The sequence below is a fragment of the Protopterus annectens genome, chromosome 7.part0 (assembly GCF_019279795.1).
Source record: "Protopterus annectens isolate FY-2018-M chromosome 7.part0, PAN1.0, whole genome shotgun sequence".
Classification (NCBI taxonomy): domain Eukaryota; kingdom Metazoa; phylum Chordata; order Ceratodontiformes; family Protopteridae; genus Protopterus; species Protopterus annectens.
In genome coordinates, this window is record NC_056739.1 from 679,246,694 (window position 1) to 679,271,190 (window position 24,497).

Consider the following 24,497-nt stretch of genomic DNA (forward strand, 5'->3'; position numbering starts at 1 on the left):
ATCTCCACATATATTATGTATTTATTTTTCCATATATATATATATATATATATATGTGTGTGTGTGTGTGTGTGTGTGTGTGTATGTGTGTGTGTGTGTGTGTGTGTGTGTGTGTGTGTGTGTGTGTGTGTATGCATCTCCATACATATATACATATATATCTATCTATATATATATATATATATATATGTGTGTTTTTATAATACAAAACGTGACTAATTCTACAGAATCTTTTCCTTACTGCTGAATGACTCTACTAAACAATATGTTTGAAAAAGCATCAGACAGTTCTGTAGATCAGATGGCTTAGTGGTAAATTGCTGTGACTATGATGTGTAGGGTCTTGGTTTCAAGAGATACAAAGGCTGATTATTTTGTTGCTAGGCAGAACAAGGGCTGTTGGATACAGAGTGATTAAGGCAGTTGTAAGTGGGTTTGCACGGCTGTAAGTGATGCTAGCTTATAGTGAACTATGCTTACACACAGTTAGCCTAAATGTGCTTAATCTGAGTTAGCTTCACTTAGCAACACACATACCCCCACACTAATTTCTTTAAAAGAAAAAAAGGGTGATAGGAAAGGGGTGAAAAAGGGGGCACAAAGAGGGAAAAACAATATGAAAGATAGCTAGGGATGTGCAGGATGGCTGTAGGGAAGGTCCATAGCTGTCCATTTTTTCTACAGCAACACCTGTGCATATATACAGAATTTGGAGTTAATTTTTGACACTCAAACCCCTGAGAGAGAGGTGAGGACAACAATAATGTGTTGTGAGGCCAGTTAGACCAAATTACATGTGTCCAGTTGACATGTGTGCGAAATGGACAGCTATGTATGGGGGCGACATTTACAGGAGTTGAGAAAAAACATTTATGCATACTATCCATCACATACACAGGCTGAACTTTGAAAAACACTTATTGTGACTGATACTTAGACACACATGGAGCATTCCCCACCCAGGCATCTTAGACCCACTCGTCCAAGAGCTACCTCTTCCTCTGTTTCAAGTTGGCAAAGTGGTGCCGGACCTGCTCACCAGTCCGAGGGATGCCAGTGGCACTGGTGAGATCACAGGTGAGATGCTCCCAGGCCTCTGGTTTGTATTGAGAGCCCTGGTACTGGTCCTGCAGACGTCCCATTTAATGGTTTTCTACAAGGAGTCTGACCATGACCCTGGACTCCTGAATGCCCCAGCATTGCACCCAAAAGTGCACAGCTTCACCAACATCAGCCATAGTGCCTACAGTGGGGAGCTTCAACTTGTTATGAGCTGTATTCCCACCTGCAAGGTTTAAATAGGGCTGATTTCCAACTCTTTGCTGTGATTGGACAGTTTTGAATATGCTGAGCTAAGCTAAGTGCCGGACAAACCCACATAGCAAAGATAAGCATTGCTTAAAGGGGTAGATGCTAAGCACTGCTTACCAGCATGCAAATCTTCTTAGCTATGCTAATTCTTGCTAAGCATACATATTTCAGCAATGCTTACTCCAGCTAAGCACAGCTGAGCTCAGTTTAGCATTGCTCAGCTTTCTTTATGGACTATCATTAGTATTATTACTTATCATGATTATTATTATCAATATTATTATTCTCATTTTATGTACTTTCATTACATTACATTATTTTGTGGCTATACAGTATGGGATACTTGTGTTTATGTGGGGGTTTCACATCTGTACTACACTGACACCTCACATTTGGACCTGCTACACTACCCTGATAAACAAATATATATTATTCACTACCTATTTCCAATAAATATACCTTTTCTGCTGTTTTCATAAATAAAAATTGATGGACTGCATTAGGCCTCAAACCGTGAATGCTGAACAAAAACTCTAACCACTACACTATTTCATTTTCCCTAGTTTGGCCATACATTTCTATTTAACTCATTGGACTGTGTAAGCTGGGCTGAACATAGTTGTGCTACGCGCACACCCACTCAGCTACGCTTAAACTTTACTGGGGATGGAAAAAAAATTAAATATTTAAGATCATCCCAATAACCCAGTTATAATCCCTTAAATTTTAACATAATTATCCTCTTAGATCATCCCACTGCTTTCACGGACAGGAGACATTTTATGAAGAAAAGGTCAAATATGAGGGAATGCTCTGGACCTTCTGCGATGATCTGGACAGTTGGTTTTATGTTGTGGGGGGCTGTTCTTATGTATTTTGTCTGTGGACACTATCATGTGATAACAGTTCCGCGGACACTATTACTAGCTTTAGAATTGACGTACTGCAATTCTAGAGTGCAGTGGGCGTGTGCACTGTGCAAGCAGTGCTCAGACACGCCCCCTGCCCTCATTTTTGTTTCATGGCCATCTAGTGTAGACAGCAGCATGCCCTCATTCATATGCAGGGCGCGCTGCTGTCATAGACGGCCATGGAATGCCCTGTGCAAGAATAACACTATTCTTGCATGGAGCTTCCTGAATACTGGGGAGTATCTTGACTCATAAATTCTGTTTCAAATTCAGACATTATATGTCTGTATTTGTGTACATGACAGATACTTGTATACTTTGAGGACATAAGGAGTCCCTATGGGCTGTTCCTCACTTCTACAAAGAAAATCATTAAAATACTTAAGAACATTATGTGTCAAACTGAAATGTAACAATGATAAAACAAATGAGGAACACATGTCTTCCCCCAAAATAAGAAGAAACTGATTTTAAACCATATTTATGTGGAATGGTCATGAATACATTTCTAATATCCATGCTTAGGCAATAAAAACCTTTCATCCATCTAATCTTGCTAACTCTCTCTTCAACTTCAGCTGTATTCTTCACATACAAACTTGTCATGTTAACATGTTTTTCTAACAAAAAAAAAAAAAAAAAAACAATATACCCACATTTTCCAAATATTTACTAATACCTGAAATGACAGGTCTCCTTGGTGGATTCCTTCTGCTTTTGTGTATTTTAGGAATTGTAAAACAATGCGGTTTAAGGCATGTTTTACAATATATTTTATAATAATCAAAGAAACATTGTATTGTGAAAGAAAGTCCAGTTCTATGCCCCTATTCAACACATTCAGTAGGTTATGATAATAAATATCTATCAAACCTTTTTCAGTTTTGATATACTTGCTTTCTACATTCTGAAGAGTTTTACATCTACTATCTTAATCAGAAATATTTAAAATAACTACATTTCCACCTTTGTCCACTTTACCCGTAACAATTTTGTTTTGCATCTTTTGCAATTCTTTAATGAGAGCCATTCTTCTTTAGTTACCTCCAACAATCAGTTTCAAATGTGTTAATGCAACATTGACAACAAGTGGTATAAATTTATTTTTCTTTTGCAAATTTTGTACAGAAATCTTAGGATAACTTCTACCCATATTCTCATTGTTATCATGGCTAATACCAAATTTATTTTCATCAAATGAATATATTGAATATGGGTTTATCACTTTGACAAATTAACTATTTATCGAATACTTCTTTGTTGAACTTTATTTAGTGAATCTTAAACCATCAAATGCTTGTTTTAGCAATTTTTTTCCCAGGAAAAAAAAATAGTCGGCCAACCTACTGAACATCACAAAAAAACCCACAAAATTTAAAACACACTCGGGGGGGCATACACCCCTAACTAAATATACCACTCTGAGATCGCACTACAATGGGGAAAAGGCAAACTCCCAATGATGGCTAACTATTTATTCTCCTTGGGGAAAAAATTGCTAAAACAAGCATTCAACTAATTAAGATTTGCTGAATAAATTTCGACAGAGATATTCAATAAATAGTTTGTTCGGCAAACTGATAGAGACCCACTGAATGCATAGATAACACATTACTTTAAAAAATGACAAATCTTCTTCAGTCAGAGAAATATCTGTGTTGCTTTCAATTACAACATTAAAAGAATATTGCACATTTCTCTGTTTATACCAACATATCAGTTTTCTACATAACAAGAAAAATTCACTGAATAATGTTGCATGAAGAAAATGTAGTAGGAAAATGTAAGTCTTTTTGTAGTAATGTAATACTCAGCTTGTCAAGGACATAATCTGACAAATTCAGTACCTGTAATGTTTGTCTGCCGTTTACAATCACAATCTTGAATCCTAGATTCTTAAAAAATCATAATCCTGAGACCAAAATCTCAAAAGAACAAAACACTGAAGACCACAATATCAAACTCCTAAACTTGTCCCCCTGCAGGAACCATACTTGAACTCATTCCTGTATCCACTCCTCTGCAGGACCCATGATAACAGTCAGTCCTGGTTTCAGACAGCTAGATGGATTCAATATTAAACATATTTAGACAACATGGTCTTCAGAATTTTCACGTTACAATATTAAAGTCTCAGGATTTTGATTTTCAAGACTGTGGATTTCAAGACTGTGGTAGCAAACGTATCACTCTTTCTCTCTCCATTTGAATGCCCATTTGACCAAACTTCACAATGTTGAGACAAGAAAATATGAAAGTTCAAAAGATCAATACTTATAAAATTGAATAAGGAAAAGCAAGCAGAAATTATGTGTTGCAGAATATTTTGAAGAACATATATGGTATTTGGTTAAATAGTGTACTGTCTCTTTAAGGTATTGTAGTGAGGATGCAAAGAAACATGGCAGAAGTAAAGTTGTAGCTGCTTGTTTCACTGGAGACATGTTTAGAGTTTAGCAGGTAAAGCAGAAAAAGAACAAGGAATAATTCCCAGGTAAGTTTTGGATATAAAATGGAGTGTTAATAAGGAAAGATATTGCTGTTTGGAGTAAATCCATAGTGGTTGATGCACAGTGTATCCCTACTTTACCATTTTACATAAATGTAGTGTGATCTCAGAGTTGATATATTTAATTTGGGGGGGTATGGGGATGCAGCCACCCTGCAAAAACGTAGGTATGACAGAATAGTTGTAATTTTGGATTGGTATAGAGTAGGGAGGTACAATTTGCTTTGCTATGTTCGATATTCTGGGAGTCGATTTTGTAAAATTTCAGGGATTTGAATATTCATGTTTTTGGTCTCAATATTTTGCAGTTTAATCAAGTAGGCAGTCAACATTTGAAAGTTGATCTATATATATATATATATATAGTTTGCACACTTTGAATAAGTGTACTTTTTATTTTTATCCTCATTTCACCTAGGTTTTTTGCCAGTTAGTACCATATGTGATATCACTTTCATTTAACACGAGCTGCATACATACCTCTCAACTGCACAGGGTTTCATAGACTGTCTAGATTTCTGCCTCATATTTTTGGTCTATTCCTCATAAAGTTTGGTTTTCTGGCAAATCACTGAGGATTGAAGTCTGAAAATAATGATAGACATTTGAGTTTCAAACTTCATACCCTTCAGAAAATTAATGCTAATGTAAAACCTGTTATGCTATCAACTTTCTAAGTTTGTAAAAGCAATGTTTAAAAATTGTCCCTATTTTGGGCCCTTGACCCCCATTATTTATGGCTTTGTCCAGAGTTCTTGCTCTAAGAGGTTGAGGGGTATGACTGCATACCATCATGTATCAGCAGTTGATGTGATTTTGGTATTTTAAACAGGATCTTGTTCACCAAGGCTCCTCATCACTCGCACTATGCCCTCCACACAGTTCTACATAATTTTTGCAAACATCTCAAGTGTTCACCATCTCTGCCACTTGATCTAATAAAACCCACAACCTGGGTAAAAGCACATAGCCTCTTCACCCCCAAATGCACATATTTTTTTCCAGATTCAGGTGTCAGATTTAGTTCTCACAAACTTTAGCATTCTTTGTTTGCCTCCCACATCTACACTCACCTCAGACTGACACTGCAACCTGACTTAAATGGACATCACACTTTTGAATTTAGGTGTTGGAAGTTACATTGTACTGTAACTGCTGGATTGCAACTTGAGTTTAGCATTGTTCAATTAAGAAATACAGTTAAGAAACACTGGTACTCTGACATTAACATTGAAATGGTGAAGTCTACAGTGCTTGAAATTAGTTATTAGATAAAAACACTTATCTTTCATTTTAGTGGTTCAATAAAGCTTTCTTTTAGTTCACCCAAATAGCTTTTTCTATTTTTATTCATTCAGTGATCTAACCACATAAGGGTCACTGCACAGTGTTAGGTGATATACTCTTTAATTAAAGAGTTGTGCAGAATTTGTGTTACTGACTGGGATTTACTGGTAGAAACTTCCAGCTTGCTCTGTACTGTTCCTGAGTACAGCATATTTTCTGTGTGGTTGCTTTTGGTTCCATCTATGTTCCTGCTAATGAGCAGAAGACTGAGGTCACTGGACTAGGTAATTTCAACACTATCTAGAACATGTTAAAAGATGAGGGTTGCTGTCCAACACTACAGATTTTTGGGCTTGCAGAATGTAATTCCCTTACTACAAGAAATGTTAAAATCTGAAGTCACAAAGTGCACTTTACTTATCCATGATCTGCTTATGACAATATAACATTTGTTGACATGATTTATGGGTATTTCTTCACTTACACATCTCACGTGCCAATGAGTCACGTCCAATGAGCAGTTTTTCTATATAAAGTACTCATCCCAGACACATACAGAATATATACATCCTCTCTTGAAGGTGATGCTGGAAACGTTTGATGCATGGCTTATGATTCCTGTAAACAATCCATGGAGTGTGGCCAAACACCAGTATAGTATCATGTGTGCAACTTCAAAAGTTTAGAAAATGTGCATTTAGCTTTATCAAAGCCTGCATCCACTGCCTTGATGTGTCTGGAGTGAATGAACTCCAGTATGCTCCTGCCACTGACTGCAGGATATCAATAACATGTAACCAACTTCATAATATAGTGATGAGGAAACAGGGTGAGCAGCCATACAATACTGATTTAGACAGAAGGTTTACTTTGTCTGCATTCATCAACACTGCTAGTGCATCCAGCAGTGATGATGACATTGGAAAGCCTCTGCCTGGATGTGGACATGGTAAATGTATGTGCCATCATAGACCTCAGCAGACTATTCACTGCTGTATCCCTGTCCTATGTATCCTCAGGATGGTATTCAACAAAGCAATGAGGTCTGTAATAAACTGGTTTAACAATGTGGATGGATGACACAGCAGCATATCTGCTGACTGACTCTGAGCACTGTCCACATGTCAGTGGCCTCCTGTGCCATGCTATGGCATCAGGAAGCCCTATGAGACTGTGAGGTAATAAATATATCTTTTTCAGATTCAATGATATCTGCTGCTGAAGCAGCCACAAGGGATGTACCACTGGTGGATGGGACCATGGATGAGCTCTCTCCCATTGGAAACAGTGAGTATTCCTACTAAGCATCATCATGTTCCCTCATGGGTGGGACCACACCTTTGGCCTGTATTGAAGATGCATCTATAAACATGATGGCGACAATTAGTGTCACTATGTTATCAGGAATCAATATCTCATCATCACTCAGATTATACACTATACTTACACAAGAATACGGGCCAACATCACCCTATCATTCTGCCTCAGCCTATACAGGTATCACTATAGCAATGCTGTGACCTGTAAATGCACAGCAAGATAAATATCCAGTTAAACAGAGGTACCTTGAACAAAAAAACAATGCCCTTGTAGAATGCATACACTATGAGTGTTCCTTCAGGATGTGACATATAAACCCAGCCTACCTTTGGTGTCATTCTGACATGTCTGGATATCTGATGTATGCAAAACTTCACAGCCAACAGTTTCTGTGGTCAGGCTATGGTGTCATTGGGTAGTGTGGCTGTACAGGAATCTGGTATTGAAGAAATAAGCCTGGTGCATCACCCACAGAGACATATTAGGGTGGGCCCATCCAGATATCAGTGTCCATTCCTCTACATATGCTCCTAGAACCAATATCTCTTGGCAGAGACACAAAAAAGCCTCTGACATTGTTAGAGTGTTGCTCCTAGATGACCCCAATGTGACTGGCCTCTCAGTTGCTGACATAGCATATCTGTAATATACTCACAAGACTGCTGAAATGTACAGTTACAGTCATTCAAGGCATTATGTCACACTTGGTAACATAAATGATGCTCAATATCCCCTGAGTGCCTGTAGCAGGACATCATTCTCAGCAAGGCAGAAAATGGCCAGCCTCTGCTGCTGTCCAGCTCATCCTTCAGACATATAGATTCTTCTGAACATACAACACAGAACTATAAACTGTATACTAGTGGAAATGACTGAATAACAGCTATAAACAAAGGTGCAATCAAGGGAACTAAAATGGGGGTATTGTTATAGTATTGGGATCTCAAATCATTTTGAGACACCAGCTTATGAAATCTTCCTTGAGCGGCATGTGAGGTTTTATGTGAATGCCAGTGACTGAAAGCATGAATACAAAGCTGCATGGAAATACAATGCCTGGCTAAAAGAGCATCAGCCAAGATAAGACAGTGCTTATGAATAATTCCTGTCTTTATCAAGGCATATTTATTAATATAAATAAATATTTATGTTGAAAATAAGTCCTCTAATAATCAGATGTCAGACAACAGATGTAAATCAGCTATAAGACTTTGCAGTGTTTTTTAGAATTGTCAGCTCAGTTATCTGTTAGGGAAAAAATAGAATGGGAAGGTTACAGCAGCCTGGAACAAAGGTCACACACTGACACACTCTGATGTATTGTAACCGCTGTGAATGGCTCTTCTATTAGAAGTTGTATAAATATGTATTAATCTGTACTTTTCCATTTCTATCAAAACATTCTTAAACCATTTGTGCAAAGAATAAAAATAATGCAAAATACATGATTTATAAAATGTATATATATGCCATAAACATCAAAGAATCAGGAAATGTATAATATTCTATTTCATACATTGTCTATAGAATGAATGACAATAGCAGATATTGTGCCTTGCATATACATGCTGCAGATTTTATATGAGGTTTTTATTAAGCTTTTGTATTACTTTGTAAGTTGCAAACTTTCATTAATTGTGAATTATTTAACAGTAATAATAATGTGAATATTAACTGCAGCTGTAACAATAATAAATAGTCTTTCTTATTAGAAAGATGAAATAATCGATAAGTAAGAACATATAATGATAAAGCTGAAGCCAGAAATACTTGCATCTGTACTCTACAAAAATGTCCCCTGGATTCAGCAAGCTCTGCACGGAGTGCAGGAATAGTGCTAGAGCTGCTGGAGGCAATACGGCTGCAGAGAGATCCAGGAACAAGCTCCCGGGACATGCACGTGCACTCCTGCTGCACGGACACAGCTCCTGAATGCTAAGTACTCCATTTTCAGGTGAAAAACATGCAAATGAGGTGAACTAGTGATCCAGGAAGCTGGCAGTCATCTGTGCAGGAGTAGTGTAACCTGCAGAAATGTATTTGGCTAGTAACCGAGTACATTTCTGCAAATTACAAAACAGAGCCATGACAGCTCCAAATAAAGGATGTATATAATGCGGAAGGCATGCCATTGGCCAGATATATGGCCATTGGAATGGAAAATAGGTTCAAAATAACAAAAAATAAGTTTGTTTTTTTTTTGGCCGATTATGGCCATTTAAGCGTAGGGCAGCGACACACAAATGGAATCGGCCTAAAAATAAAAATAAAACCTTGAAAAAAGCTTCTTAGGCAAAATTTTGCCATTATAGTCAATGGCAGGCAGAAGACAACAAGGCCACTGAATAGTGGTTGCTAAGGGGAAAGGCTCAGTGTTAGACTTGTAACTAGGCATTACCAGTCAATTCTATACAAATGAGGGGAATAATACTGAATCACAGATTTCCCCTCATTGCTAGCCAGCACCCAACCATGCAGGTACAGGAAAACCATGGTACAAGCCTAAGAGTTAGCTGACATTAAAGAGGGGTGTGTCAGGCATACTGTAAGCTTATTGGAGCTCTGTGGCTTGCGTTTGCCCTTAGCTTAGTAGACCTAAGGAAGGGGGGGTGTCTGAAACTGCCTAGCAGTGTTTATATTGCCTAAATGGGTGTGCGCCCTGCGCACCAGGTTTTTAACAAACAAAAAAAAATAAACCGGGAAATAGCAGCTCCATTCACATCTGAGCACTGGGTTTACATGGCGCACCTCAGGGCTTAAACAGGAAGGCAATGGGAAGGGAAAAACAGCGGTAGGAAAGTAATCAAGGAGAACTAGCATAGCTGGCAGGTGAAATGTATCAGAATCAGACAATTACACAGGCAGCAGCCCAGCCCAGCACACTACTATAAACTATGCAAACACCTTTTCCTCTGTTTTTTCCCCCACAAACTCTACACCACCGGTGTACACAAATGGGGTAATTTTACCTGACAAAAGCAACAAAATGATAGGGGCTGCTTTTGCTCTCATAAATCAACATGTTTAAGAGGGTGAGAGTTGTGAGGATGACAATACTGATGACCAACCCACACTGAGGAGAAGGAGAAGAGTGTACAGACCCAGGGTAACTGACCAGGGGCTACATGAGCTGGAGATAGTGGAGCACTATAGGGTAGACATGGACCTCCTACAGCAAATTGTTGTGCTGATCCAGCCATGCCTCAAACACAGAATCAACAGAGGGGAACCCATCCCAGTGGATACCAAGGTATGTGTAGGCTTAAGAATATTAGCCACAGATACCTTCCAAAGGCCAACTGGAGATATAATGGGGATCTCACAGGCATCAGCATCCAGGGTACTCCACCAGTTCCTGGATGCCATGTCAACACATTCCAGTGAGTACATATATTTTCTCAACACCTGTGAGGCATTGACCAGTAATATGCATCTATTCCACCAAATAGCAGAATACCCAGAGGTAATGGGTGCTATAGACTGCATTCACATACACATCAACGCACCATGCAGTGAGCGAGGTAGAGTCTACATAAAACCGTAATGTTTTCTACTCCATCAACTGCCAGATTGTGTGCGATGCCCAGGGCATTATAATGAATGTGTGTGCTGGCAGCCTTGGAAGCTATCACAACTCCCACATCTGGCATATGATGCAGCTGTACCAGAGATTTGCCAATGGGGACATCCCATATGGCCACCCAGTGGGGGATGCTGGTTACGCACTGGAGCCATGGCTGATGACAGCCATCAGAAATGCACACACCCAAACAAGAACTTCATAATGAGGCACATGCACAGACCAGAATCATAACAGAGTGTGTGTTTGGGATGCTCTTGTCATGGTTCCGGTGCCTGGACATATCCGGTGGAGCCTTGCAGTACTCACCAGCTACATGTACCCAAATTGTCATTGTATGTGCCATGCTAAACAATATGATCCTGTGGAAACAGCTGCAGCAGTAACAGCATGGGGCAGGGCTACACAGCTCCCCACCATTGCCAAGGCCAGCACAGGCACAGAGTGACTTGGTGGAGGAACAACCTAATCCTGCCCCTGTAGACAGAAGGAGGCATGCCCAGTATTCCCAGGCCTTGGCAAAGAGGCAATGCATAGCACATACACTGACAATGTAGGAACCCAGGGAATGACACCTCTCTCTGACTCACACATACAGTAAAAGGGACGCCAAATATGACACTACCTGTGCTTAACCATGTATAGGAAGTGTACTATGTGCATCCGACATAGTCAGCCCTCCAGCACCATCCTCAATACTGGCACAGTCACAAGGTAAATCACTTTCACTATCAGTTGCTGAATGTAGTAGTATGTTCTGCTACCTGTAGTTATGGTATGGATGTGAGCATGTAAGGGAATCGGGTGGCTAAATGGGATGGCAGGAGATAGTACACACCTATATCTGCAGCATGAAATCCTTAGCAAATACTGGTGGCAACATAGTAGGCAGTACTAGACAAGGTGACAAAACCCACTGCAGGACATGTGGTGGGCCAAATGTGTGTCCATAGGACACACACACATACATGTCAGTGAGGCTCACATACCCAACAACAGTCTCAGCCAGCAGGACAGTTGTAGACAAACACAAAGAAAGGCTGTGCTAAGGCCTCTGATTGATGGCTACAACAGGTCAGGCAGTGGGATGTTAGTTCTGAAGGGTAAGAAGTCTGAAACTGAAATTTAGGTCAATAAACCCTAAGAAATGTAGTACACTGATATGCCTCTAGTCTGCATGATAGGTCAGAATACAGAATGGAATGGAAGCCAACAGAGTACCTGAAATACCAGTACAGTCATAGCAAATGTTTATAGTTGTCAGGTGCCCCCCCCACCCCACAATCCTATGTAGAAATGTAGTAACATGCACGTGTAGATATAATAACAGTGTAGCACATGTAGTACCTGAGCTGGCCAAAGTAGCAGGATAGATTGTTGCACATGTACAATATGCAGGGCTCTGTGTGTTAGGTTGTCGTGTGTTGTATATTGTGTGAAAGTGGTCATCATGTAGGAATGGAGGGTTGGTTCCCAGTGGCCAAAGGCCAGTACTGCTGATGACAGGGCCAAGTTCTCACAACTGCAGTGCCAAACACAATGCATCCCAGCAAGACACAATCCAGTAGTAATCCATACTAATTATTCAGATGTAATATCTGTCACCATCTGAAAGATGGACATGGCATGAATGTGGGCCCAGACAAACAAACAGTACACAGGTGAAAGTACCCAAGACAGAGAATGTATAAAATGTTACTGTCAAATGGAAACACCTTTGGAATTTTACATACAGGTTAGCAGCACATTAGTTGGTTGTGTAGTATACAATACTGATGTAGTATGGCCAAACACTGGTAGACCACAAAAGGCACAGGTATGAAGTACTGAGAAACCACTGATGTCCCTGCACAAGCCAGCATAAGTGGAATGACCCATGTATATCTGTGAGTCAGCTGCAAGTAGCTTCCATAAAACACATGCACCCAGCTCACCCCACCATCAGCCACAGGTACCTCGCAGGTCATATCCCTGCTGTTGGGAATGAGTACAATATGACCCCCACCTCTGTATGGGAATAGCCACAGAATGTAGCATGTTGAAGAGGTGTCCCATGCAGGTGTGTCCCTAGCTGTAAGCAGCAACTGCCAGCATCCACACCAATGGATCAATAAGGACAGAAACTATTGACATTAACACCTTGCACACCCACCCTGTCACCCCAGAGAATATAGTGGCTTGTAGCCTGGGACTGTAGGAGTGACACAATGCACTGGGCTGCTACAGATGGCCTGCATCACTACCAAATGCCATACAGTCCCCTGTCAAAGGCCTGTATCTCACCTGTACTGCTTTTTTTAAATTTCTCCAAGTCTTTTGGGTTTCTAATGCCATGATGGGAATGGACCCCATTCCTAAGTCAAAGTATGATTAAAGTTCATGAAATTAGTATTGTTTCACTCTTTGATGTTAGCCAAAAGTGTTCTTTGCAGCACCTGCAATGTGCCCAGTAATGACTCCTTCTGCAATTCGTATGGTGTTATATGAATTGGTAACATATCTAAATACTATTGTACTGCCAATGTATGTTATCTCATGGACTCCCGAATAGCATCATAACACAGTCCACAGAACACAAATGCAAGGCCATATCGACAAATCCCAGTAGCATGTCCACCATGTCCTTCTGCATGAACTGTGGATCAACCCCTAAATACTGCTGGGATGAATTGATAACTCTAGGGATACTTATCAGATATCATTTGCATAATATTCAGAAGAGGATAGAATAACGGGGGGGGGGGGGTAGAAGCATGGACGCCATGGAGTGTGTGAAGTCTGAAACTCAGATGTGTGCACATACTATCCCTGCCTGCAAACACAGGAATGGGCGGCTACAAACCTGCTCGTAAACCACAATGTGAAGGGGTAACGACCGGAAATATGAGCCCTGCCTCTGAGTAACCTGTGTGAATCTGTACAGCTGTGAGGTATGGCCACAGCAGGATATGGCCATACTGTCATGCCGATAGATGTACAAGCATGGGATACTCAGCCACCACAGTACCAAAGTGCTGAACCATTTACACAGACCCATCAGAAAGTGTCTGCAGCTCACCCTCCAGAATGGCATGGTTGTGCAAGAATATGTAGGCTGCAGACCACAATACGGGATACAGCTTCATTCATCCTGTGTTCCCCAGGAAATTACTGCAAGCAAATATTTATATCATTAGTTAATGACATAAAACATCACAGTGTAAAACAGTATAAATGTCTGAATATCTTTGCTAACACCAAAACCATGTAGCAGAAGCAGCACAGACACAATTAGTTACAATATCCCACTATCCTTTGCCCTTTGTGACACCATATTGTCAACCGATCTACAGATATCCTGCAGAAACAGGTTGCTAGCTGTAGGTGTAGGACACAAATGCCTGTACTAGAGTACAACCTACCTGGAATGGATTCACACATTCAATACAGAAGGTCAAACTGGGCATGCTCTCACACTTAGAGAAACGAAGCCCATGTCTGATAACAAAATACTGAAAGGTCATACTGGGCATGCTCCCACACACAGAAATGAAGCCCATGTCTGTCAACAGTGGACTATACATATCTGTCAGTCGCAGATGTTTGTGCACACACTCCACATTGCACACCAGTCATGCTTTGGATATACATCGAATAGGAATATACACATATATCCAAGGACAACACACTATTATAGGCCAAACATACACATACATAGATGTGTGAAAGACTGTGACAGTGACAAAGAGCTTCCCATCATGAGGCCTGTCCAACTCAGCACACATCCAATTGGCCAATACCACATGATGTGCAAATGTCTATCACTGTAGACATTTGCTTCTGGTAGCCCTCAGTACTATAGTGTCTGTGGTGCTTGTGATAACTGTGTAACATGACTGTACAAGTCATTATTCATCTAGCAGTTGTATACACATTCATGTCAAATGTAAACCTGTGTGTGACAAAGTGTTGTGTATGTGCTTCCAGATGAATGTTTTTTGGCCCATTCACACTCACTGCACTCCCCATTGCCCTACTTTGGTAAGCCTACTGATGTCATTCACCTTGAAATACACCTTTGGAGAAAACGTATACCTATAAGCTGTGTGGTACATGCTATAACTGCGTAATGCTATAGTATAATGTACTAGTTAGGTAGGAGTTCTAATCCCAGAAATGGCAACTGTGGGACTTTGTGTGTGTGTATCGGGATCAATGATTTTGAGGCCAGTCACACTCACTACACTTTCCATTGCCCTACTTTGGCAAGGCTGCTGATGTCATTTACCTTGAAATACAACTTTGGGGAAGGGCTAGTCCTATAAGCTCTGTGGTGCATGCTATAACTGTGTAATGCTATAGTGTGATGTACTAGTTAGGTAGGAAATCTTATCCCAGATGTGGCAATTGTGAGACTGTGTGTGTGTGTGAAGGGATCAATGCTTTTGAGGCCAGTCACAGTCACTACACTGTCCATTGCTCTACTTTGGCAAGCCTGCTGATGTCATTCACCTTGAAATACACCTTTGGGGAAAGAGTAGCTCTATAAGCTCAGCGGCCCATACTATAACTGCGTAATGCTCTAGTGTGATGTACTAGTTAGGTGGAGTTCTAATCCCAGACATGGCAACTGTGAGACTCATGTGTATAGGGATCAATGTTTTGGGGCCAGTCACTACACTGTCCATTGCCCTACTTTATCAAACCTGCTGATGTCATTCCCCTTGAAATACACCTTTGGGGAAAAACTAGCCCTGTAGGCTCCGTGGCGCGTGATATAACTGCATGATGCTATAGTGGTATGTAGGAGTTCTAATTCCATACATGTCAACTGTGAGGTGTGTGTGTGTGTGTGTGTGTGTGTGTGTGTGTGTGTGTGTGTGTGTGTGTGTGTGTGTGTGTGTGTGTGTGTGTGTGTGTGTGTGTGTGTGTGTGTGTGTGTGTGTGTGTGTGTGTGTGTAGGAATCAATGCTTTTGAGGCCATTCAGTCACTACACTTTCCATTGCCCTACTTTGGCAAGCCTGCTGATGTCATTTACCTTGCAATACACCTTTGGGGAAAGGCTAGCCCTATAAGCTCCCTGGTGTGTGTAATAAATACAGTACACTGTAATAGCAATACATAGCTACGTAGGGGTTTTAATCTCAGTACTGTCAAGTTTGTGTGCTTGTCATTAGTTTCCTGTGTGGAGGTAGCTGTGGTTGTGTAAAAACAGGATTCATTGCGGGGCGGGTTTTGCAAATTTCTTATATTGAGGACCTACTATATCTTACAATGTCCACCTTACAAGGACAACAGATGCCAAACAGCAGAGAGGCTGGTATAGGCAATTTATACCCCTACATGTGACATTATGGATTGGGGAACAATTTAGGCAACCCTTGCATTACCTGGAGAACACTCTCCACCCATGTCTCATACATAAACACACTTGGCTAGGCAACAACCACTATGTTGGTAGTTCAGTGCATATTGCCCACAGATAGTATCCACTGTGTGACTGGAGTGGATTACAGATGACATGGCACCCTGTTCCATCCCTACAATAGGTAAATAATTGCTTACAGTGGTCCTTTGCTATGTTCCCCACTGGACACTTGCAACAACTGTAGAGTCAGCAAATGTAATCCACAAAGGAAATACCATGCCTTATTCACATGCCCTGTATGGACAGATGCCACTAACACCAGTGAATACCTGTACCATGCTGTCAATGTAGGTGCAGAATCAGCCTCAGTTCCATAGCCCGTTCTCACCACATGAGGTCAGGAATGCCACATTAGATTATAACAATCTGTCCACACAACATGCCTAGGAGACCCCAGGTACACTTCCACATGTCACAGAACATGTATGTGGGACATGTGCACAACTCAGACACCGTTCATGTTATGGAGTATAGAACACATACATGGCAAACATTGCACAGCATTGGCTACCCACAATATTAACCCAGGTGAGTGGATGGTGAATACAATACTCACCTATGTGGGCCAATCCAGGGACTACACCCCTGAGCCACACTGCAGACCATTGTCATGTGGCCAGATGCCAAGGAATATCCTTTGCTAAGCCTTGTACAGCCTTCTGGCACAGTCAACTACTACACACCTGTGAAGCAATAAACCCATGCATGTCAGTACTGGAAAATTTGTGTCTGTGTGTGTTTGGAGATTAGCAATTTGGAAGCCATTCACACTCACTACACCTCCCATTGCCCACTGTAGCATGCCTTCTGATGTCAGTCACCTTGACATACCCTTTGGCCATATATCAGCCTGATAACCTCTTTGGTGCATGGATACCTGTGTAATACTGTAGTGTAGCAAACTAGTTAGTTAGGAATTCTAATCCTGACCCTGCCAGATGTGATAATGTGAGTGAGTCCCTATGAGAGTGTGGTTGTGTCTTCCTTGACACTTGCTTTTGTGTACAGGCACATGTACTATACTTACCTTATCCCAACTTTATCACTGTTGTTGATGTCACTCACCTTCAAAGATACCCTTGGACAGCTCTCAAACATGTAAGCTATGTGGCGCATGCAATAACTGCTTAAAAATGTAATAGCAATACATAGTCAGACAGGAGTTTGAAACCCTGCACTGGTAAGTGTATCTTCTGCCCCCTTCCTTTCTTACTTTATGTCTGTCTCTCTCACTCTCCCTCTGGTGGATCTGGAAAAGTACACCTGTTTTGTTTAGGCAGCAGCTTGTGTTTTGTATGTGATGCTCATGATCAGCTGATAGCCTGTACATGAATTGCACACCCCACCAGCTGATTTCACGTGGAACAGCTGTGGTAACATTCCCATAGCCAATTGCATGGAAACACACTAATATAACTAATGAACAGACAAAGCAATTCCTGTGGATATAGTAGGAAAAAAGTGCCGCAGCAACCTCCAAAGTAGATAAAAAGTTGATTTATTACAATGATTCAAACCAGTAGTCAAGTGCGCTTTCGTCTTGTAACCCAAGACTTCTTCAGAACAAATTAAAATACATCAAAACCATACTTAAGTAGTCCCTGATGAACAATTAAAGTTAATTGTCAATTAAGAGACAAAATGTAAGGAAGTCCTTGTAAGGGCAAAAGTTAAAAATGCTTTTAAATGAATTCAGAAACATCTTACTAATGACATAAAAATATATATAAGAACACTTCCAAATATTTAAATGTGCAATAATACGATATTACAAAACTATGATTTACATTTTGTATATTAAATGTCTTATTTAAAAATCTTTTTTGACAAAAAATGTCTTCTAAAGCTTTAATGCCTTGTACTTCAATACTGGCATGATACTACATGCCTCATTTATACTGAGGGGTGGAATTTAGTCTAAATTGCCACATTAACTCTTCCCTCTCAAGTCTGTTCTTCCAATTCCCTCCCCTTTTTATGTCATTAATAAGATGGTTCTGAATTAATTTAAAAGCATTTTTAACTTTTGCCCTTTGACTTCCTTACATTTTGGCTCTTAATTGACAATCAACTTTAATTGCTCAACAGGGACTATTTCAATATGGTATGGTATTTTAATTTGTTCTGAAGAAGTCTTGGGTTACAAGATGAAAGCGCGCTTGACTACTGGTTTGGATCATTGTAATAAATCAACTTTTTATCTACTTTGGAGGTTGCTGCAACACTTTTTTCCTACTATTTCCACAGGAATTGCTTTGTCTGTTCATTGGTTGAAGTTTGACAAGTTCCTACCTGTTTTTTCGTTCTTCGTGGTTATTTTTGGGGGTGTGGAAACAGTTTGGAGAAGTGTTTTGCTGTACTGTGTTAACACACCGGGTTTTCAGGTTGGTTCCTGATACCACTTTGCATTTTGATGGCTGACTCTGTGGAATCCAGTCTACCTTCTCTTTTTTTAGAAGGTTGAGAAAGTAGAGAAAATCAGAGACTGAGTATCTTTGGAAATGAAGCTGTGACCTTGACACAACTTATGAACATTATTGCCACTCTAACAGGCAAGGTTTATGAACTGCAAATGGCAGTTGAGAGACTACAAGGCCCAGGAGGCTGTGGCAGAAGGGCGGGAACCAACCAGGCTCCTCCAGATGTGGAGTGTTCTGGGAACAAGGAAACAGCAATATGAGACCTAGCGGCACGAAAAAGAAGACAACACAAGCTGTTAATAAACAGTTTAACACACAGGAATCTATTCCATGTGGCCAAATAAGGCAGGAAATCACTATTAATGAAAGGAGATCTACACTAAGGGACTGGTTCAATATGGACATTTTTCCTACTAATACTACCTCATCAGGGGCACGACCAAATGAAGGATATATCAACAAGAGACTGAAGGACTTGGAAAATAAGCTGGTGAAGGTACGTAACCTTCAATGTGACAATGTAATTTTAAATGAAAGCATTAAGAACAAGAAGGAACCTAAGGGACTGATGGGCTACCGTATTCCTAATGGGTTAACGGAAGAAGACCCTGAGTTCTGTAAACTTATTGAAATGTTTGACAGGCATGGCACAGAAGTTATGGAGTTCATCATAAGTATTAATAATAAAAAAATAGATAGCTTATTCAATGAAGTGGAAAAAATAATGAAACTATTGTGAATGATGTTTATTTTGATGATGTTTGCAAAAGATATGATGCTGTTTTCCAAAAAATAGAGGAATAAGTGAATGAAAATGTGAAAAGGAAGTGCAAGAAACACCACAGGGGCTTTTGTGATTATAGGACAAGATAGCTTACCCCCTTCCTAGATCATATTATAAGAATAACAACGGAGGGAATGAGGAAGTGTTTCACCCACCACACACCCACATTAATGACAGATCAGATAACTACAAACAGGAATATCCAGTTTTAAGGAGATCTGAACAGTTATTGAACAAAAACAATGTACCTAAGGCTATGCATTTTTTAGAACATCAAGGGGGAACAAGGGTGTGGGTCAGAAGGCTTCCCATCAGAAATGGAGGAAGTACAGTTATTACTGACTGACCAGGACAGCACAGAGGAAGAAATTATCTCCTTTTGATGGGGTATTACTGAGTTATAAGAGTGTTAATATATTCAACTACGCTGGGTTAGGAATTGGTAAGAACCATTTTTGTCTGTTGAAGAAGGGTATAAAATTTGTGCCTAACAGGAAAGGAAACATTTCACAGATTATTATGGATTTTAAATGACTTACAAGGAAGTTAAATTTACGGCACCTATTCAAAGGTACTTCTAGTTTACCACCACAGTTAAACTTTAAAAGAAAAGTTGTTTTAACCCACCTACTCCCTACAATATCTACATTTGATAAGGTTTGTACACAATAGATTTATGAGTCCTACTATAATTTTAAATGTAGGCAATACAACCTGTCCTTTGAGGAGAACCAACTTTTAAAAGAACTGCGAGGGAATACTAACTTGCAGTTTATGAAACCTGATGATAGGGGAGGTATGGTGATCGAGGAGAAGACAGATTATACTAATAAAATCTATAGTATGTTACAGGATGATGATAAATATGAGACATCTTCCTTGAATGAGATTAACATTGCTCATAATTATGTTTGGAAGGTTCACTTTTACAAGGTGTTATTAATGAAGTTTTTGAATTCCTTCGTACTAACCATCCTAGAATCCCAGTTATGTTCAGGATACCGAAAACCCACAAAAATATCACCGACCCCCCTTATAGGTTAATTATTAGTTTTGAAAATAGTACGACTTATCCCTTGGGTATTTTGTAGAAAGGGTAGTAAGGGACAATTTGAAGAACATCAATTACATCCTACGTGATTCTTGGGATTTTTTAAGTAGATTTAAAAGTGACTATTATAATGGGAATAACACTTTTGCTACTATTGATGTCGTAGACTTGTTCACTTCAATTCCCCATTATGAGGGGTTGACTTTTTTCTACGAGGCCCACTTGGAAGTATGTGACTAAGTAATAACCTTCTAAATTTCATGATGTTCCCCATATACATTATTTTAAAAAATAATTTCTTCACATTTGAGGGTGCATTTTTTAAACAGACTAAAGGGGTGGCCATGGGTATTAGTTGTGCCCCCTCCTTTTTGCAAACTTAGTAATGTACAGATGGGAAAAAGAACATATTTTTAATAGTAAATTCCTAGATCAATGGTGGACCTACCTCCGCTTCCTGGATGACATATTTATTTTGTGGAAGAAAGATGGGGAAATTATGGAATTTATTGATTATATTAATGGAGTATGTAATTATTTTAAATTTACTAGTACTCATGGTATGGATTCCATTAATTATTTGGATGTAACTGTTGCCTTAGACAGGGACAAAAAAGGTTTCACATCCAGAGTATACAGGAAGCCAACTTTCTCAAATGACTATTTGGAATATAACAGTAGTCACCCGGGTTACACAAAGAGAAATATTGTAAAAGGGCAGATGGTGAGGCTTGCCAGAATGTGTTCAAGTCAAGAGATTTGTAAGAGGGAAATGGCTACCTTGGTAAACCTCTTCATAGAAAGAGGCTACCCGACACAAGTGCTATACCCCATATGTGAGGAAATTATGAATGAATGGGGAAAAAGATTTAAACCTTTATTAGAAACAATAACTGGACCTATAGGGAACCCTGAGGTCCAGAACAGGGACAAAAATTACAGTCAAACATTGGTTTTAACATTTGGTGAGCTCAGTAAGGAAATTAAACAGATAGTGAAAAGGAATTGGGTCATGTTTAAAAGTACGGACGACCTTATGGATTTTGTAGGTAAAGAACCTGTGTTTGTATTTAAAACTAATTATAATTTAAAATTTGTATTGGAGAACCCTATTCATTCAAGTGGTCTGCCAAGAGGGAACAGGAACTGTGGATCATGTGCCTACTGTCCGTACATTTTGGGTGTTGAGTACATAGAAATAGAGTCCCCTAGGAGGAAAGTTCAGTGTGAAAAGGGGCTCTTGTGGATCTAAGGGGTTAGTGTATGTGGCAGTTTGTCAGAACTATCAACAGTTATATGTAGGCAAAACTGAAAGGGCTCTCCATAGGAGGATATATGAGCACCTCTACGCTATTACACGTGAAGATGAGAACAATGCCCTATATAGGCACTTGAAGTGGAATGTACTATGTAAAAGTTTCCACTTTGGGATTTTAGAAATTGTAGGAAGTGACTTGAGGGGAGGGAAATGGAAGAACAGACTTGAGATGGAAGAGTTAATGTGGCAGCTTAGACTAAATTTCACCCACCCTCTGGTATAAATGAGGCATGTAGTATCATGCCAATGTTGAAGTACAAGGCATTAAAGCTTTAGAAGAAATTTTTTTATCAAAACAGATTTTTAAATAAGACATTTAATATACAAAATGTGAATCATAGCTTTGTAATATTGTATTATTGCACATTTAAATATTTGGAAGTGTTCTTATATATATTTTTATGTCATTAATAAGATGATTCTGAATTAATTTAAAAGCATTTTTAATTTTTGCCCTTACAAGGACTTCCTTACATTTTGGCTCTTAATTGACAATCAACTTTAATTGTTCACCAGGGACTATTTAAGTTTGGTATTAATGTATTTTAATTTGTTCTGAAGAAGTCTTGGGTTACAAGATGAAAGCGTGCTTGACTACTGGTTTGGGTCATTGTAATAAATCAACTTTTTATCTACTTTGGAGGTTGCTGCAACACTTTTTTCCTACTATTTCCACAGAAATTGCTTTGTCTGTTCATTGGTTGAAGTTTGGCAAGTTCCTACCTATTTTTTTACACTCCAATATCTAGGAACATCATGTGGGTGTTGGCCCTTTTCATTCTCTGTGAGCCGGACTTCATGTCAGTGTTTGGCAAACAGCATCACAGATGATAGTGGGATATACCGCTTACAACATATACTGTGGAGATAGGCCAACAAACAGGAGGGGGATGTTCCAGACATGAGGACAGAATGTAAGTCTTGCTCTTCTACATTTGAAGTAATATTGGTTTAACAGGGTTTGTGTGGATATGGCTGGTCTGTATGATTTAATATCTGTCATGACAGTGTTATGTGGTTGAGGAAGCTCTCACCTGTAGTGCTATCTGCAGACTGGCCATTGTTTGGAGTCTTACATGTGTTGTGTTACTCACACATGTCATATCTGTAGAAATGCAGTAGCAGACTCTAAGGATTGCAGTTAGTACATGGTGACCGCCATGTGAGTTACTGACTTCATATCCCTCAGAAGACATATGTCACAACAAACCCCGTTACACCATTAAATGTATGAGTTTATCACAGCAACATGTCAATATTAGCTCTGTGTTGTGCCTCCAGCCACAACTCTGTCATCCTTTGTACATATGTCATGCAGTAAGAGGTGCATATGTTCAGTACGTCATTATTTACTGACATCATACCTGATAAGCCAGTGAGATATCAGACTGCTAGACATGTTATGCATAGTAGGGCTTATATTTGAGGACAAAACCTGGACATTCTGTTGTAGTGTTACAGTAGTGAGGTCTGTGTAGATATGGTGATTGTCGACACAGTGTGTATTATGAATATGTAACTTGGCCTGTGTACAGACTGTGGTAGATTTCATTGTTCTTGGTCCTGTTCTATCTGATTTTGCATGCTGCTCCAGTGTATGGTACCCTATCAGCATACATGTTTGTAGGGCCAAACCGACACATGTCCCATACCACAGTCAGGTATCGGAATACACTATGTATGGGCCCAGTATATGTAGGGTTAGTGTGTGAGTGGCACATATGAGGATGGTGTTGATCACACATTCCATATACTGTAATATTAAGCACCCTTCCCATATGTGACTGTGGCTGTGTTCAGATTGGTTGTGGGTATGCGCTTTCACACAGGTGTCTGTTACTCTGTGCTGTTACATGCCTATAGAGGCTGCTATATTTGCAGGTACAGGTGTATTCCCTCATAAGAAATGTAGGCCAGTGTTGTGGCATTTGCCTGTAGTTTGCACAGTGCTTTGTGGCATGCCTAGCAGCTCAGTGTTCTTACCCATTGTGATGTTATGTCCAGATATTTCTCAGATGTACTGTTGCCGGGCCACCATAACTGTTGTGTATTTCTGACAAAGCAGTGGAATGCTATACAGATGTATGTCACTAACTAGTGGGTAGTATGTGGGCTTGTGACCTCTGCTCCTCCAGTTATTATGTGTCAGGACAGACAAGAGTGTGTGAATGCATAAACTGTGTGAGCTTATCTATTCTAGTATTTTTGTGATATCTCCATTTACATGGCTGTAAACATCCACTTTGACAGGCTTGGTCCACACGTCTTGCACTAAGGGATTCTGTGTATACCTCTGGACTGACCAGAGTGTCAGACTGTCCACATTTATTGGTCATATCTCTGCTGTATTCCACAGGATCATTACTGTGATATATGTGATACTGCACTATGATGATCTTACTATGTCTGTCAGTAACTGATGGCGTACATGTCAATATCAGATGTGACTTCACACAACGTATTTCTGTTAAGACAACCCATTACAGTTGCAAATGTCGACATTTATACCTGCAATACCTACATGACATCCCCTTGCACTAAAAGGTTGTGACTACTGGTGCTGAGGTATGACTCCACTACATGTTATGGACATATGTT